Source organism: Bombus affinis, unplaced genomic scaffold (genome assembly GCF_024516045.1).
Source record: "Bombus affinis isolate iyBomAffi1 unplaced genomic scaffold, iyBomAffi1.2 ctg00000068.1, whole genome shotgun sequence".
NCBI lineage: Eukaryota > Metazoa > Arthropoda > Insecta > Hymenoptera > Apidae > Bombus > Bombus affinis.
In genome coordinates, this window is record NW_026108822.1 from 1,378,391 (window position 1) to 1,392,948 (window position 14,558).

Below are 14,558 nucleotides of genomic sequence, written 5' to 3' on the forward strand. Positions count from 1 at the left end.
AAGCCCAATCTTCAAACAGAAACATTATTAGAGATCTTCCAGAAACAAAACATGCATGAGAGAGAAGGCACAGACTTTGTCATAAAACAATTTGATGGAAGGCAAAAAGCCACAGATTGGAGTATGAAATATTCATATTTCACATACGGATCCCTTCCATACTCTAATATGAGTATGAAACCGAATACGAAAAATACGAAATCCAAACTGATGAAAAAAGGATCAAGAATTTGAAGAAATATTTGGGAAAAACAGCATCAGAATGGTACCAAGCAAATCTGCTGAAGGATGAAGAATACAACTGGGAAAATTGGAAGGTGGCAGTTCAAAAAGCTTCTGGCAATAAAGGTTGGTCTGCAGTACGATACACTTATAACTTTAAATACATTTCAGGTTCATTCACTGAATATGCCATAAAAAAGGAATGATTAATATTGGAAGTAAGGAGGAAGACTTCTGAAGAGACAGGGATAAATCTAATTGTTATTGGATTACCCATACACATTCAAGATAAAATGGATAAAGAAACAGTACAATCAACAAATGAGTTAATCGGATTCTTGGGGCAATATCAGACGAAGGGAAAAAAAACACAAGGGAGTAACGCAAGATTGGACAGAAAGCCAGAGCCACTGCCCAAGAAACAACCTTGTGTGATTTATGAAGCACTGAATTTCCCAGGTCGATTTCACCCAATAACAACTCACCAAAGAAATACATGCACATACTCATCGATCATTTTTCAAGGGTTGTTTTTATGTCCACATCGAAAACACAACACACAGAAGATATCATAAAACTTATAGACTCGACAGGAGAAACTGATTCCATAAAAATTATCCTTGCAGACCGATACCCAGTAATGACATCCAAAGAAATTCAAGAGTATAGGAGGAAAAGGAACATTAAATTAATTTTCACCTCGACAGACTGCCCATCCTCCAATGGACTGAACAAAAGGGTAAATCAAACATTAGTAAACAGGATCAGATGTAATTCAGACAAAAATAAGAGAAACTGGACAGAAATCACAGAAGAAAGCGTAGAAGAAAACAATAACACCAGACACAGTGTAACGGGGTTTGCCCCAAATCATTTACTGAATGGAAAAATGATTGAAATCGTCCCTAAGGAAATAATGGAGAATAAGATAAACCTAAAAAGAGACAGAGAAGAAGCATTCAAAAACTCAACAAGAAATTTCGAAATCAACAAACAAAAATACGATAAAAAAAGAAGAGAACACGAATTTAAAATCGGTGATATGGTCTTCACCCATAACGGAAAAAAAATGAATAGAAATAAGCTGGAAGAAATGAGGAAAGGACCTTTCATAATTCTAAGAAGGATTTCAAACTCCTTATATGAAGTGGATAACGGTAATCGGGGATCTGAAGGGAATCTGTTTCACTCCCCATTCGAGGGGCGGTGTAAACTCCCTAGAGTTCCTGTAGGATAGGGATTCTTTTTGTTTTACGGGTTGCACGACAGGCTGTGTTTCACGGACAGACCTTCTTTTATTTTATGGACGACCATTTTAAGAAGCAAATTTTTCGCGAACGGACGGACAGAGAGTTACATTAGAGACAGACAAGGTTACAGAATAGTTATTTAAAATTTTAAAGACTGAAGAAGGAAGATCGGTAGCTCAGGACGTTGAAAATCGATTCTCGATTTTCAGGTAAACATTGTACTAAAGACTTTTTATTTCCCGTTTATATAAGTATTATTTATTGTTATAGACGCATATTAATTGTTGTTTATTTTTGTATTTTATTATTTACTCCATAATAAAAACTCGATTTTCAGACTACAGAATAGATCCCTGAATTATCCCCGGATTACTATCTTACATATATGTACATATTTGTATATATATATATATAGAGAGAGAGAGAGAGAGAATGTTACAAGGAAGTAATCTAAAACTCCGTAAATTTGTAGTACATGTTTAATGAGAGAAGTATAAAATATCTGATAAGCGTAGATCCAATAATTAATCCTATTTACTTGATATACCGTACTTTTTATTTAACATTTAAATCGAACGTTTAAATCGAACCCTCGATAGAATAGATAGAATAAACGTGTCCAATAAAATAATCTCGTCCATCATCTGATTTGAATCCAACGAATTTTTTTTTATGAATACACATAGAGAGAAATCTACCTATTGTGGACACACGTACAAATCAATAAATAATGCATGTCGTGGAATATCGGCTACAGAAGGAATAAATAGAGAATTATGTATTATCCACAGATGGCAGTTATACAGTGACTACGAAAGGTATTTAAATAATATGAATATAAATACATGATACACGTATTAAACTTGGTATTATTTAATGGTACTTTCATACGATTATAAGGATTTGATTTGAAATATAAAAGCTGATAGGAAAACGGTTCATTGGAAAATATGGACACGCGCAAATATTTTCTCGTGCCCGCAGTATATTAAAACAGAAAGTCAAATATTTGTTATGAATGGCGAAGGATATTTTTCTCTTCTTCTTGACCCAGCAATTGGATTTCATCAATATTATATAACGTTGATTAAAATTTACTTTTCTCTCGAGTGAGTACTATAAGATCACAAAATGACATAGATCTTTTCTTTGCAACTTGCTGAATATAAAACTGCGTCCTTTTACAGGCAACCATGTATATTCCAAGCGTGATGAAGGGATTAGATCATCGTATCGTAAATTATGCTTACTTCCAACCCCAAAGGCAGACTTTCTATGTGCTTGTCTCTTTGCTTCGAGGGCCAGCGAACTCTTCACTCTATATGACAGAAACAGCCTAGAATCCAGGGGGAAATTTGAAAGTCAATCAAGGAAGGAACTGCAAGATGGACAGAGCAAGGTCTCGTAGAAATGTATGTGAGATTCGTTTCTCGCAAATTACGAGATACGGAAACGTTTAAAGTCATCTACAGGCGGAAATCTGTTCAAGACAGTCGCGGTAATATTTCGACGTTATATTTCATACGTTAAGCCAGCTATTATTTAAATATGTTCTTTGAAATTAAGTAAAATCAAAGTAGCTGAAAAAGTACAGCTGATAAAATTACGTTCAAAACGTGAATGAACAATAATTTTTACTTTCGTTACGCTGTTGTTATCTATTATCCATTATTTCTTATGGCAAGAAATGGGAACGTGCTTAATTTACGATAAAAACGAGAAACAATACGTAAAATATTTTTCACGATAAATTATTTTCATATTGTTTGAAATAATTTTACGCTTCCGCGATATAAGTGGCGAATGTAATTGAACAAGAATCATTTTTGATAAATGTAACAGATATATACCGTATATATATGCAAAATATATTGTAACGTGTTAATTCATAAAGTTACGTAAAATTATTGGAAATCTATGTACGTAGGTATGTTTAAATATTTCATTCATGTTTTTATTCCATTGAATTGCAAGTTATATAAAATCATTTCATTAATAGTATAGTTCAATGATATAAGAATTGCGAATTAAGAATATTGTTTATTAGTGATATAAATAATTAAATTAGTAATAATGTATACTTAACACGTTCTTGTATTTTGTTATTAAGGTAGAGTTAAATGGTTAAAGAATTAAAATTATTTTGCTCTTCTTTCAAAATTATTTCAATCTCAATCTCATGTTTTAGAAGGGAAAACTATAATTTTTGTTCTTAAAACATATCATCCCCTAATAGTCTGCGTTCGAATCATGATTATTCTAAAAACCACTATGATTGTGTTATTGAAACAACGTCATCAACTAGTTTCTTAAACTATGTAGATGCTATTGAAACAAACTACGTACATGCATAGTAAGTTTATATGAATATTAAACATAAGAAACTTCGTTTGACTTGATTTGGCTGAAATCAGCTTGTCGAAGTGCATCATAGAAATAAGTCACGTCGATCAAAGTTGTAGCGCAATATCTATTAAACTGTCATTAAAGTCATCGTTGATACATTAATAGATGGTATCATACAGTTAAACGACATGTCATAATATTCTTTCATCTAAACCATAGTAGCAACAGACTGTTTCCTACAGACTAGAGGTATTTCATGGGACGATCATATAAATTCTTAAATACAATAATGTATAATACACATACGTACATACATGAACCAAGTCTGTAAGCATAATCTATAGACTATAATAAATACGTGAAACATTTTGAATTCTGTATTAGATTTGAAGAAATCTCGAATAAATCAAAAGATATTAAATACTACAAAACTGTGAGCATTATTAAGGATTAGGATGTGATATTTTGAAAGATATAAATATAATTTATGAATAGTTTCAAAGATGAAGGTGAAAGAAATCTGTAACAAGAATTAGTCCCTTAAGGAAACGTTAATTACTTTGTTACTGTAGAAACACTTGTGGATTCTTCGTTATAAAACTAACAATTATCTTTCATCTAAAGGATATGTTATAATACAAAGATCCTTAAAATTATTCGATGGAATATCCTATTGATATTAATGCTGATTACCTACTTTTTAACCTATCATTTACAAAGAACAGTTTATTTATCGAAGCTATAAACTTTTTTGCCCGCTTCAGAGCTTTCATCGACGATTTATGACGTACATGGTGCAATAATGCCTAATGCGATTCTCTTTAATATCCCATATTGCATACATTCTCGTACCGATTACACAAATTGTTTGAATTCAAGAAACATGAGATCACTATACCGGTATAAATTTGTTATTTACTTGATCTGAAATATCCTTTCAAGTTTGAAGTGAAATTGAAATTCTTTCAAATAATCTTTGACTTAATATATTCCCTATTGATATTGATTCGATATTGATTCCCTAAATTTAACTGATTTTACATGTATATCTATTTTACGATTTAAGCATTACATGTTAGTTTAAGTATCATTTACATACCAGCTACTTGAAATCCATTTAATTTCATGTAACAACTAATTACAGAACAAGGTTTAACTTTTACGCTAACTAAGCTCAAAATGTCCATGAAGCATGATTTGTTTCTGGAAAGTCATTTAACTATTTTAACTAACGAAATGTATAACGAAAACTATCGATTTTCAGAACTTTATAATATAATGGAATCGTTTTACATATTTGCGGACAAACAACACAACACAGTTTTCGTCTATGAATACGAAATAAAAAATTTAAATAAAAATTATATTAATCCTTTCGGTACGAGTTGTTTTTTAACATCGATAGTACGTATAAAGCAGTAAAGCATGTGCGTGACCTGAATACATTTCCGGTCTTTTTATAACGATTGTGAACAAATAATGTAAAACTATAACTTCAAAACTATAACGTATGTTTCCAGATAAAGAAAATGATCACAGACTTCGCTGGATGCATAAGCATTCATAGACAACATCAATGGAATTTTTTCTGATGAATATGTACTTCTCCTGTAGGAAAGTATGAGATGACTCGTTTGTTTGTAAGAAATGTTCAAGAGCAGTTATGAAATCATTTACGGATTTCACTACGTTTTACATATTCGAAACTTTCCATCTTTGCATTTCTTTTCTGTCTCCCCTTTCTCGTGAATACTTAAATACATGATTTTTTCAAATGCAATAAAAAAAAAAAAAAAATAAAAAAAAAATGCTAATTCGTATATTACAAAACTTCACAAAAATAATCGTAAGAATCTGTTCTATTTTTTCTCGTATATTTCCTTGTTTGGAAAAAGGAATAATTTATGACTTGTAATTTGTAAAATTACGCTAAAAATATCAGTTTACTTGTACAAGATGGCCACCATACACATATTTGTCACATTAGAAAATATAGACCTAACCAAAGAGGAATATTACACATTACAAGTTAACGTACATATATATGTAGTATCTATTTACAAGTATCGCAGATTACCTCTTGAAAAGTAAGAAAACATAAAGACTAAAGTAAAGTTGTAAATCTAAACTACAGTTCAAGTTATACAAGGCATGCAAAGCTTCTCTTGAAACGTTAGGTGCGTACTTCGATATACAATATAAAGAAACATAGCCCGCGAGAAAAGCTATATAGTACATACCATACAGATCCCTCGCCATAACTTTGTCAATATGCGCAACGAAATCGGTAATTTTCACGCCACCACTCAAACACCGTTTCTCTCGCTTTGGATAATTGAATCAAATTCAGATCGTCCATGTTTACCCCCTCACATAACTGACATCGGCCGTCCGTGGATCCAACGGAAGGATTTTGAACGTTGGAGAATGCGTAACGGTGATTGGCTATTGAGCTCGGGGGTCGATCGTATAAAGGGACGCCGGGTCGCAACGAGCCTCACAGTACCGCTTCGACTGTGAACGCGATAGGAATTGGATCGTCTATTTTACAAAGGTCCTTTATCTTTTGCAACAATTACATTCGAATGTCTTTTCAAGCGCTAACGACATAATCGACGTTTGGTAAGCGATTAGTAACTGCGAATTCGTAAAATTCGTGGATAATTCTCGAGCTGTTTCGTGCGTACGCGATATTAAGTGGCACGCAAACAGGTGCACCTATTCGCGTAGCGCAAGAAATGTATCACGGAGGTCGTTGCAGGTAATATCCATCGACAGACGGGACAATTCGGGTGCACGATCTACGCCTATGATTGTGCAGTAGGGCATACTCTTCTCGACCACTTGTCTGGCGCCAACCACCACTATTGTCTCGCGAAGGCCAAGCTGTAAATCTTCGTTGCTTATACCGTTTTCTTGGTGAGTGTTAATTTTTTACTTATTCGATGGTATAATAATACCGTTATTACGAGGTAAAAGTTTTTGGATGTGTGATTTCTTGATTGAAGAGACGCTATCATTATTAAAAGTTTGAATATCCCGCCACTAGCGAGGGAAACATAATACAGAATGATTCTTTCATTTGCTTACATTCGATTTGTTAATTTTACTCTTATTCTCCTTTTTAATTCGTAATTTAATTGTGAGGACATATGCTATGGAGCAATTTTTGTTACTTTTAGCATCGTTGCTTTATTTGTTAAGACTGTTGAGCAATACGATCGTTTACTTTATTTACTGCCTTGTTTGCTATTATTTTACTTTTAAAGACAGGTATTTTGGAAATATAAACTTCTACATATTGGTATAATATTGATATACTTGAGATAAGCTCGTTTATGCTGTTGCTGTTTAGGATCGTTTATTCATTAAGGTCATTGTAATCATATGACAACGAGAACTAGTGTAAAATATATAAAATGTATAGTTCTATTTTAATAATCAATTTTTAGTGTCTTTAGCGAAACGAATTGATTCGTATTAAAAATGTCGTTTAGTGAATAGGAAAATAGGACACTGAAGGTTTAACTAATTTAAAAGGATTTAGTTATTGAAGATAGTACTTGCTGAGCAAATGGATCGCTAAGTTGTCATAATGCTACAAATGATACACGCTTGTTAAATGAAAATCCATCGACTTTTCATTTTTCCATTTGTTTAAGAAATATGTTATCCTATTAGTTTATTCCATTAATTTTTATAATGATATATGCAAACAAAAGTGTATAAATAATAATATGCAAATAATTTTTTAACTTAAATGTCACTTATTTAATGTTTTATAGAATGATATAAGTATACTACTGATAAAATTAATTAATCGAGAACGGAATTAATGCTGTTTATTGTAATCAGAAAGAAAATGGATTAAGGAGCGAGAAGATTTCGAACGTAGCGAAATTATTTGTTGATTGAATATCTTCTCCTACCTGACAAGCAATGCGGGTTATTACAAGTAGTTTTTACTTAATTTCCAATTAGTTATCGTATCTATAAGGTGTTGTCAAAGTTTTGGTACATAAATTTAGCTTGCATCGTATTGTACCGATTTATTTATATATCCTTTTTTATATGATTTATGTTATTGAGCTAGGATTATATTAAATTATTAATAAAATGAAAGAAAAATGGAAATTAAAATTAAATAAAATAGAATTGCATTAAATAAGAAATAGAAATAAAGTCGAACTAAAGCAAATTCAATTAAATTATTTCTTTTTACTTGCCTATGGGATTCTGGGATTATTAAAGTTCCTATTACGTACTCGTATTCCCGCTAATTCTTAAAATGAATTGACTATGAAATGAATGAGACTATTTCTCCGATTATATTAAATAGGCAATATCAATTACGTGTAATTGAATACATTATTCGAACGTTTTCTACAGAACTCTTGTTATTAATACATTATGGAAAATTTGAAACCAATTCGATATATATATAGAGGTTGCAAGGCATTTATTGCAAACATATGCTTAACGAAAAATTAGTATACAATATTAGTAGTAGTCTCAAACATACAAATAATCGCAGTAAATGTCCTGCGACTCTTACATACATTGTCATACTCGTTTGAAATTGTAATAATACGTTAATCTTGTCACAGTATCGATAGGATATCAAGATATTCTTAATAATATGTCCACAAGGAGTTTGCAGGGATATTCAAATATTTTCGCGAACCACTGTAATTCAGCACAAGAGCAGAAAATTCCAGATTTTTTAGTTCTCGATCAGAGTGAATGTTTATACAAGTAACATTCGCTATCTGTGTCCATATTTACCGAACATTTCTATTAAACCTGCGCCAAGCTCGTAGAATGCCTCAGGTCGTATATGAGATGTCAGTTTTATCAAACGAAACGGGACCAGCTAATGTTTAATCTCGTAAACTGAAGTTGCCAGCAGAAAAGTACGGCTCTATATAGTAATTGGTGAAGACCGTGAAACGCGAAAGATGAGAAAGAAACAAAAGGCGGGGGATACGACGAATCATGGCAATCCATTTTATTTTCCAGCCATCGATTAACGGCCAACGTTTAATTTCATTTCTTTCGCAAAACTCAATTAGAATCGTCGCGACAATCGCTAGAAACCGCAGGCAAATCTGCCAACGTATCGATCGTAGCGGACGCCAATCCCTCTGCGTTAAATGAAATAACAAAATTCAAGATGTAAATTTCACGAAACTTTTCCTCTCGCATTTGTTCGCCAGTCGATGCTTCAAATACTACAGAATATAGCTATTTGCTTTTTGCTGGAAAGCTGAGCGCTATTTCGCTTATACGTGAAACAGCGAGAATTAGGTATTTCAAAGACACTGTCTATGGAAATCGCTGAAAATTCCAGCCATTTAATTTCACACTGACCTACTCCTGTTTTTTAAATACTTTAGAAGAGGGCGCTACTCGTTACCATTTTATATAGCCATGAAGCGTTTAATCCTCGAAGGAGGATAATCTTAACAAGATACATCTCGGAGAGATGAATAGATATCGGAGATGAATAAAAGTTTTTCGATTCTTCATATTTGATTTTTTAAGTAAAACTTTCCGTTGATCCTGGCTTGAATCTTCTACTTTTTCGTGCACCCAAATGCTTATTATTAGATGAGAGCGATAGGAAGGTTTTTCCTGTTTCGCAACATTAAAGACAGCAGGAAACGAGCTAATAAAATTGAAGTCACTTAGCCCTTAATATATTTAATATGAGTAATTTTTTAAATATAGCCATCTATTAGCGTGCGTTTGAACTTTGCGTTTTTCTTTTTCGCGCACCTGAACGTTTTTTATTAGACTGAGTGGGACACGTACCTAGGAAGCTTTCCGTGCTTCGCAACTTCAAAGTAAACAAAGGACATTTGACAAAGTCAACAAGCGACGAGTTAAAAAAATTGAAGTTAAGATAGACAGAAAGATAATACGTATGTAGTACCTCTGTGGAAGATAATATAAAATGGAAACGTATTTGACGCAACAGAAATATCTTTCTGCAAATATAGGAGACGAGGAATCAATTTAGCAAAATAATTAAATAAAGTTATTGACTCGCGAATTACACGCATGTAATACCAGATAAAATAACTTTAATAATCTTTGTTTCTTATATTCTCGTGAATAATAATTCTTTAATCGATAGTTCCATGGATATTTAGAATAATATCTACAAATTATTTAGAAATGCATAAAAATCCACGGTTTGTTTAATCGTATAGATACATACATAGATAGGTTGAAGGTTTATTTTGAAAATTCATTAGAAACCTAAGAAGTGAATTTACGAACTGCACAGGCGGATAAGTTTGAACGCGAGGAAGAGTGTGGTTCTTGAGTTCGATGATTTTTCCAAGTAACAGTCTTAATTCACGTGCGAATGTTAAATTGGAAATCTTTTAAGCTTTACGCAAATTATACACACGGTTTACACAATAAATATTTATAGAGGTGAAAATGATCTTTAAAACAATCCTTCGTATTAAAACCAAATATTTGAGTAATTCTTAAGGCGAAGATCGCGTATACAAACATTGAATATATTACATAGAGGAAACGTTGCAGAGTAACGTAAAATAATGTTCGTGATACAATTAAAGGCCGCGCTTAAACTAACAGTTCGATCGGGAAAATTCATTACCTTTTAAAAATTCAAATCCAATTAAACAGAATCCAACGAAATTGAATTTCCGCTTAAAAATCTTGTACAAGCCTTTAAAAATCAACGTATGTACCTACTTGTCGCTCTACAAATGCTCGCCGCTATAAATTTCCCTGTCTTAAAAGAAGTAGAAGATACAAACTATATAAACCACATAATTTTTATCGCTTTATATCACGTTGCTATAATACGTTTTATATCACGCGTAATATAGTTTCTCAGCCACAGTGGCGTTACAAGGGCGAGACCATACGTGTCTTAATGGCGTTGTTTCGTTGATATCGAATAATATCGCGCATCGACGATAGGCGACGCGAAAGAAACGCGCCGAGCAAAATCTCAAAGAGACGCTGACAATGCCTTCGTGTAACGTAAGGGATGAAATGAAAAGTCGAGAACAAGTCTTTTTTCCTTTCCTCGTTCTTAGTCAGTTAAGAAGAAAGCGAGAATGGAAGGGACAGCAGCCATGAAGTATGTACGTTTTCACGTCGGTACCTCTCATTGTCTGCTGCAACGTTACACTGCGTTTCGTTGAAGATACTCTAGTATTGCGAACCTTTATGGTCAAAGCACGTCGAATAGCCATCAAGCGGGTGTATACGACCTATTTGTGACCCAACAACTAAGCTCGATATTAATTCTAGACCCTTGATCCTTGGCCAATGAGTTCACCTGATTATCGTAATTAAGCAGTTATGATTTTAATCGGTTTACGAACGCTTCGATTTTAAAGTAGGATCGGATATCAAGAACAACAGATTTTAAACTGTCGGATTGCATCCGACGGGACTCGTATTTTCTGCTTCGTCGATCCCGTTTTTATCGATGTTTTGATTCGAAGTTTCATGAACATTGCAGATCGTTACGTTGTCGATTATGATAAATCCTGTAAGAATATATTGTATAGATTTGTATTAACATAATGATACATACATAATGATACAAATATTACGCAATACGTGTATCGTACGTATTTCACCTGGATGTTAAAATCAATGGAATTGTGTTTCTACTAGAAATCTTCGTCTCTGACGTATACAGTGGATAGAAAGGCAGGAAATTTGTGAGATAAATTATAATACGTATCCGAATGTGACAAAAACGTCTCGTATAAAAGCAAGTGTTTGTTTATTAGGGCGAGAGCTGTGCTTAATTGCGGAAAAACAGACGCGCGGAATATCTCGTCCGTGGGAATGTACGAACGGTATTGTGTTGCGAAATAACGCATTCGTAGCGTCGTACAAACGTATTGTGTCGTGAAATAACTTGTCCGTGGCCATCGTACGGGCTGTGTATATGCAATGTCGTGAGATATCTGTACCATAATTGCGATGCGGTTAAACGAATATATTCAATGATTTCATCGTCTTTATTGCATAATTAGCTAAAGATGTCGACGGTATTTGTTGATGTATTTTTTATCTTGGCCTAAAGAGAGAAATATTAGAAATTAGGATTTCCAGTAGTTTCTATCCTATGTGATGATGTATCGATAGATGGATTAATTACAGTGGATTAAACAGAAAACGATGATCATTGAACTCGAACTTGATCTTAAAGCAGTCGTGCGATATGACAACTCTCGATTTTAGCGATTCTTCACTCTTGACTCTCCGGTGGCTAACTGACGATCAACGACTGTGATGTCGAAATATTAGGTCGTTCGAAAAGTTTCTTTCGTTTTATAAGGAAATAATGGATGCACAACATTTTTCGTTTTATATTATTTTATCGAATTACGTATGATCCATTTTGTTCTGTCAAAATAGGTTTCATGTTGTATGAAGATGCATCGTTGTAAAAGACGTGTCTGTAAAAGAAAAACACAACCTAATATATTGATGGCCGTTAGGTCTATCGAAGTTTTCTGATCCTTTCGGTTTGTTGGCATTTCCGCTTTATTGTCTATGTTGTCTGTATGTCGGCGATGATTTTCGCGGTGCTATAATTGAAACCAAAGAAGCCTCTGAAAGAGGATCGTTATGCCGAGGCCTAATTGTATCTCTCGCAGGACTAAGGAAACTAAACACTAGAGAGAAGATGTAAAGTTTTGTTTGAAGTGAGATCCACTTCAACGGTATTAATAACTTTAGAATAAGAAGAAGTTTCGGTGAAGTTGAACCGAAAAATTTGATTTCAACGCAAATCAAACGCTGGTTGGCCGTGTCAAACACGTATCGCCGTATCCACTGTTTTGGTCCGGTTATTTCATGCGTGATGACTGACACATATGCAAAATTGAAAGTCCTTTACAACGTACGTACACAAGTGTCCCGTGTGCTTCTTATCTCTCCTTACGCATAAAACGCTATGTGTATATTTCGAAATATGAGAAACGGTTGATTTGCTGTACAAAGTGCAACGTCACATAATACAAAATGAAATTTATTTTCTTACAACTGAAACGGAGACTCGGTTTATTATCTGTGATTTTTATCGAAAGGTATAACCATACCAGATATAACGTTACAGAATAAAATACGTCGCGAAATACCATTACAGCGTGCTTGGTTTTATTTTCTAATCTTTTTATCCTAACTTTGTCATTTCGCTCGTGCGTGTGCCTTGTAACGTAACGGTAGTAATACAGTTTTTACGTTCACTCGTAGCTTGCAACGTAGTATACTTTATGTTCAGACTGCTGGCCATAAACTCGATTTACAATAATTATCCTCCCTCTTGCCTTGTATTCTCGCTTAATCATACACACACACGCAAAACCTTATTTTTATTATTCTTTTATTTTATTCTTTTTTTGTTATTTTAGCCTCAGTTGCGATATGTAAAAGATTCTTGTAATTACGCTCCATCTAAGTGTTAGCCTTATACCTCTAACGTTATAAATAAATTCTTAATATCGAATCGACATCGCAGAAAAGGTAAAATATGGAACACTCAGATCGGTTAATAGAACAGAAATGTAATTGTTCGCAATCATCGAGATCCGAGCATCAAATTGTTTGACTACTTGATGATCTTATTTGCGTAAATATACAAAGAAAGACAGACGTCTGTCTCAGTGTGGTTCCGATCGTTCGTGATCTAAATTCAGACCTAAAACTGTAGGTTCATTCTTCGCCATGAGTTTCATAAGACAGTCGCTAACGAGCTCGCTAACCGAAAGGTCTGCGACTGCGACCAAATGCTCTGGAACCGTACGACTTTTAAAACGATAAGGATCGACGACGACGAAGACTGAAAATGCGAAATATATATGTCGGCTAGATGATAGGATTGGGGGTGGAGGTGTTCGATGAATCTTCGTTGATATTGGCCATCGATGCGGTGTAACAATGGTAGAGTTTATTGGCACAAGTGAGTGGTATTACAGCGTTGGTAATTAATCACAATGTTAGATACTCGCGGCGTTATGACAATGGCCTCGGGTCCGGTATCGAATCCGCGGTCAACGGGATGTCGAACGTGTATACTTCGTGGAAATCTAAGTTATATTCAGGTCGCCACAGAACAAGCACTACGTATCGGAGAATTACTTGTATCGTCGTTAAAATCGTACGATAGAGTGTCTCTCCATCACGGTGACGCTGTCGAGGAAAACTACGATGGGTGTGTCTAAGGGCACCGGATCATCGGATTCGCGGAGAAAAGTCTTCATTCGGAAAGTGAGGGAAATTGGAGTTACTTAGTTGGAGGAAATAGGGGAAGGGTGCTAGCCGCCCTTAAGAGAAAGTCGCCATCGGGCCGCGTCGTTCGTGAGAAAAATAGACTTCTCCAATTTTCCCGTAGTTGGAACAAAGGTTGTTTGTCGGTTTGAAGGACTTTCGTTAAATAGATCTTAAGATTTATAGCGGGTCCTCGGGCTAGCCGAACATGTACTGTGGAGACGCATCAACATCTGGTAATCGTCTTACTCGAAGCATAGTCTGCGTGTGGCGAGCCACGGGACAGAAACCATTGAAACGTTTACCATCGTTACCATCGTTTACCATCGTATAGAGTTACTTCCTGCCTTGGTTAAACAAAACGTTCATCCCCTTGACCGCGACTACGTTCGGCGACTGGTTGTCGCCTCGAGCCCGAGCTCATTATCATAAATCTCGAATAAGTACAGTCGGATCGAATGA

At 34.4% G+C, this 14,558-nt stretch overlaps 1 protein-coding gene and 2 long non-coding RNA genes across 6 annotated transcripts in view; 2 read left to right on the top strand and 1 right to left on the bottom strand.

The window, feature by feature from the left end:
• LOC126926982 (A disintegrin and metalloproteinase with thrombospondin motifs 3-like) overlaps positions 1–14,558 on the bottom strand; it is a 102,746-nt gene that overhangs the window by 45,201 nt on the left and 42,987 nt on the right. The window lies entirely within an intron of this gene.
• Positions 1,637–2,479, top strand: LOC126927002 (uncharacterized). 2 transcript variants are annotated; one of them, XR_007715068.1, is made up of 3 exons: positions 1,637–1,681; positions 2,159–2,290; positions 2,373–2,479. It is a non-coding gene; the product is annotated as an uncharacterized LOC126927002 (long non-coding RNA). The 2 variants fall into 2 exon arrangements; XR_007715067.1 differs by lacking the exon at positions 1,637–1,681 and adding an exon at positions 1,750–1,859.
• Positions 2,553–5,196, top strand: LOC126927016 (uncharacterized). Its single transcript, XR_007715083.1, has 3 exons — positions 2,553–2,581; positions 2,660–2,970; positions 5,083–5,196. It is a non-coding gene; the product is annotated as an uncharacterized LOC126927016 (long non-coding RNA).